Below are 5,290 nucleotides of genomic sequence, written 5' to 3'. Positions count from 1 at the left end.
CACCCCCCTCCTTCAGAATGGTCTACAGTTCCCAGATACTCTAGGTCATCCACACCATCCTTTGACACCTGAGGACTTATGAAAGTTTAATTTTACATTATTCCCCATAAATCACGAAGGTGCTCTCCGACTTGTGAGTATTTCCCCTTTGCAGATGTTTTCTGTTGCAGTCTTGTTGCAAGCTGTATTGGTTCCACTTTTCCTCTTCCATAAACTTACAAAATATAATACCCATTTTATTTGGCAAGGTAAACCCCCTAGGTTGTCCTCTACCATTCTGAAAAAGCCCATCTCCACAAGCAGCACCTCACCTCTTCCTCTAACCTGCTCTCTACCCTTAAATACTTTTTTACACTTTTGAACCTTTTGCTCCATACATGGGAGCATGCTCTGCAATGCCTTTTTGAAGTAACAGGGCCCATCCTTTGGACAACAGAAGTATATCACTTTATCTGTCCTCTCCACTTATTCTAACTCTTCTTTGAAAAACTATATCATCCTTTTGAACTCATTTCCTCTTATACACACTCTCATCCACAAACTCAGGCGATAACTTTTCACCTACAGCCATACCACACTGGATATGTCTGATCTCATCTAATCTTGGAAGCCAAGCAGTGTTGGGCTTGGTCAGTACCTGGATGGGAGACCTCCTGGGAATACTAAGTGTTGTAGATAATGAAGCAATAGAATTATTGCCTTCCTACTGGACAGCAGAAGTGTATTACTGTCTATCCTTCTAAATCGGAAAAATTGACTTTACCTTACTCTCATTGCTTATTCAATGTTCTACAGATGAGCAAAAGCAGAAGTGGTGGAATGATAACTTTCTTTTCTAATTCTATTTCTTTGAGAAGCTCTAATTCTTACAACGATATGTACGGCAACAATTTATCCCCCCTACTCAGGAAATTGGAACAGAACACAGTTTGTGACATATTTTAACACTGGATAGAATAACTTATTCCATTACCACTCAGTAGAAACACACACCACATAATTGGAGAAAGACAACCACCTGTTTTGCTGTACTACAATTGGATATAATTTATCCCTTATGATTTAATTGAACATGATATATTTTCACTCACAATATCATCCTAACTACTTACCAAAATTCCTCTATTACTTATGTAACTCACACCTAAGTCTTGTACATAACAAGGCAAATATAATATAATTGTAAGACCAAACATTAGAGGAAACTTTGGGATTTATTTAATAACTTTTTAATTTCTCACATATATACTAATATCATCTTGAGCCTTTGATCTCGCAAACCCTTTTGAATACAGTTTTTTTGAACTATTATCTGAGAGCACCACCAACCCAGTGCTATGAAAACTGCTATCAGAATAGCAACACGTTGGTACACATATTAAATTACAAATCCTAAATTAAATGCGATTTTGAATCCATTCCTGTGCAGATTCTAAACCCCCAGCGACTACCAGGATGTATGTGAGCAAGCCCTATTGAGTGAAATGCACATCATACTTCCACTTCCAGTCCACCCGTGGTGTGCACACGGGTCCCGGCTACAGGCACTGAGGGTGTGTACCATGGTTAAACTACTTTAATTTACACCTCACAAATTGTCACAGGTATATTTTCAGTATTCTCTCATTGGAGGACTTTGGTATTGACACACTTCAATGTCCTGCGGATAACAGGGTAGTTGTTTACTATAGTCACTTATAGCAGAAACACAGTTTCTTCAATCTGAACCAGTCAGCTAGTTCTCTTACTGTCCATCCACTGCAATGTGCACATAGGCAGTAGAAGCTGTTAGAGTTATACACATCTTTAGTCTCAGTATATATTTACTACCTATTATATACTGTTAGTTATTGATACTGTGAGCATATACAGTATTATGGACAACTAATGTGGATAGATGTTACCCATTGCAGAAACATTATATGATTCATGCAATCTACAGTGATTGTTTACATGGTTATAAGATGGAGAGGAAAATGGTTAGAATTTAGTATTTTTTATGTGAATAGACATAAGTTGGCTATTACCCATACACAGGACCTATAACTTATATACAATATAACCTATGCAGGATATTGCTTCTGATACTTTTTATATTTGTGAAACTAGAAATATCCCTCTTCCCTTTCTTACAGTTGCCTGTTACTTCTACAGACAGGATATTTATGATTATGATTTATGATTTGTCTGAGAAGTTTGTTTTAAATACTTTCACCTGGCTGAAACTTGTCAATGGATCTGCCAGCCCTCTAATTGCCTCCATATTCAAATATGTATGAATATTAGTTAGTGGGTTTATTGATTTACTTGCTTATTCATAGGAGCTAAAATAGGAGTTCCTTTACTCCATATATGCTAAATGCCTCTGTATTTTAATATATACACAATGAAAGTTATTTTTAGTTACATCTAAGTGTACCCCCCCCCCCCCAAAAAAAAAGAGTTTTACTTCTTTTGTTTTTTTGCTCTCCTTCAAAAACTTCCCCATTAATTGTATTAAAGTTTTCATATGTTTACATTTGCAGCAGCAGTGACATTAGCATACATCTATGAATCAGTCCCTTTGTCTTAACCAAAAATTGTTTCATTTTCAGTGACCATTTCTACTTGCAGATCAGGGGCACAGCTATGGGGGCAACTTGTGTCCCCAAATTCATGAACCTCTATCTAAGTTGGTGGAAGGAGATTGTATTTTCTCTAGAGAATTACCAATATACAGTACAAAACATGTCACAATGTGGCTCCATTACATTGATGACGTGTTAATCATCTAGGAGGGCAGAAAAGAATATTAAAAACTGATATATGAAATCAGACAGGAGTTGTGTAAAAATGAAAGTGGGATATAATGGTGCTCCAGAAACAGATCTTGACAGAAAATTGACCTCTACCAACAGTAATTTACACCATCAGTGCTCCCGCTTTCCACCTACTTTAAAGAGTATGCCGAAAGACAAATTCTTAAAATTAAGGAACTACTCCAACAGTGAAATCTTCAATATCAGAGCTAATGAAGTCATGAATAGACTGATTGATGTGGGATATAGTAGAAGATGTGTCATAAGGACAACATGAGAGTCCACTAAAAAAAGACAAAGTCCCTCTTCTATCCAACTCAGAAGGTTGATAAGTCCCAGCAGAATACCATTAGGTTTCTAGGCAATTTCTCACAAGAATGGAGATTAAAACACTGGCATATCCTTAGATCCAGTAAGGAATTAGCCGGCATCTTGATCACAAAAGCTTTGATATATTGGAAGTGCTCACTCAGTTTAAAAGACATTTTAGCAATCATCCTCGGAAACCAGCAGTGATGAAGGATTCACACTAATGTGGCAAATGTAAGGATTGTCAATACATATTGAAAACATTTGACATCCAGGAGAAGTATGGAACTAAATGTTATCAAAGATTACATAAACTGTGGCTCCACTGGCATCATTTATTGTATTCAATGTAACTCTCTGAACAGATACATAGGCATGACAACAAGTCATTTAAAGCAAATTATATTCAAATACATTGGCACCATTCAAATGTAGAAAAATACAAACAAAAGAATATGATAAATTACAACTGTTACCAAACACTTTCATTAAATCCATAGAGGGAATACCTCTCAACTCTGACTTTTGGCTTAGGGCCCTGATACATCATTCTCTGATCTGCCAGCACTGTTGATCCACCAACAAGCGGCCAGGGATAATCGGTAATCCTTCGGAGAATCAGGGAATGTAAACATGTTAAATATCTCCAATTTGCAAATTCTGATTCAATTTGTGTTATATGTATTAAATATACAGTAAGAAAGAGAAATATAGTCATGAAGTACTGTATATTAGAAATCCATATACCCAGGTATTTGAATTTATCTACCCATTGTAGTGGGAAAGTAACTAAGGGGTTAGCCGGACAGGGGCCCCATAGAGGACGGATACATGATTTAGTCCAATTTATGGACAAACTCCAAAAACTGTCAAATTTGTTAATAAGATCAACTACTACAGGCACACAAATTTGATAATCTTTGATGAGCAACAACAAATAATCAGCAGATAGTGCCACTTTATCCTAGATCCTAATTCAAATCCCCAAATACCCTGTTATATTATTGTAATAAACAAGCTAAGGGCTCAATTGTGATAGCAAACAGTGGTGGTGAAAGGGGACAACCTTGTCTTGTTCCACATGTTAATGAAATATGAAGACTACATAAAGCCAATCACCGATTCACAAGCTTTTGGAGCGGAAAGTAAAAGCTGCACCCAGTTTATAAATACAGGTCCTATGCCAAAATATTTCCTGGTCTCCCACAGAAAGGGCCACTCAACTGAGTCAAAAGCTTTTCTGGCATCAAAGGAAACAATTACTGAAGATGACTTCTATCTGTAGAAGACCTGGAAATGAGTAAACAAACATCTAAGGTTAATAGCTGTTGATTAACCTGGCATAAACCCAGTTTGAGCCAGGTGAATTATGTCTGATATCACCTGGCTGAGTTGCTAAAATTTTGGCTAAAATCTTGACATCTGTAGAAAGAACTGAAATAGTGTGATATGATTTGGGGAATTTTTGGTCCTTCCACATTGTCAAATATAAAATTATATAGTTCCAATAGTCAGGGTACATAAAATCATGAATGTTTTTCATAAAGATCAACTGGGGAATGACCGGGAGCCTTCTTACCAAGTAAGCAACAAAGTGCCAATTTTACTTCCTCCAGTGTAAGTGGGGAGTCCAAAAACTGAGTAGATAAAATAGGAAGAGGAATATTATCAAGATAATCTGTCACATCCTTCGTAGTGCATGTGCATGTCAATTTAGAGGCATAAAAACTCATCATTTTCTTCAATCACTTCAACTACTATGTTCGAGGAGCTTTCTGCCTTAGCTAAATGTGAAAGGCACTGTAACCCCCTGGCCCATCAGCCAAAGCATATTGTGAATGGTCCGCAAATAAGAGCCTATACTGTGTTTTGGCTACTAAATGACTATTCCATTCTTTTTGCAAAGTCAACCATACTCATTTTGCTGACTTTGTTCGCAGAGACAATGGGGGTAATTCAGAGTTGATTGCAGCAGCATATTTGTTAGCAGTTCGGCAAAACCATGTGCACTGCAGGAAGTATAAGAAAAGGTATTGAATTAACCCAACATTGAGTGAAAACATAGTGATCCCATATATCTGTTTGCAAAGACTCCATATTGAAGCACACTGTTTTCCTGACTAGGACAGAGACCGACCTCTCTAGACGCTGCTGTATAGGAGGAGTGAAAAGCCAAACCAACC

The 5,290-nt window shown here is 37.1% G+C and overlaps 1 pseudogene; it reads left to right on the top strand.

Moving 5' to 3' along the window:
* Positions 1 to 559: 559 nt before the first annotated feature.
* LOC134970829 (5S ribosomal RNA) lies at positions 560 to 678 on the top strand (annotated as a pseudogene).
* Positions 679 to 5,290: the final 4,612 nt, after the last annotated feature.

This window comes from Pseudophryne corroboree, chromosome 11 (assembly GCF_028390025.1).
Source record: "Pseudophryne corroboree isolate aPseCor3 chromosome 11, aPseCor3.hap2, whole genome shotgun sequence".
NCBI classification, from domain to species: domain Eukaryota; kingdom Metazoa; phylum Chordata; class Amphibia; order Anura; family Myobatrachidae; genus Pseudophryne; species Pseudophryne corroboree.
Note: the sequence above shows the minus strand (reverse complement) of the source record. Positions and strands in the feature narration are given on the sequence as shown.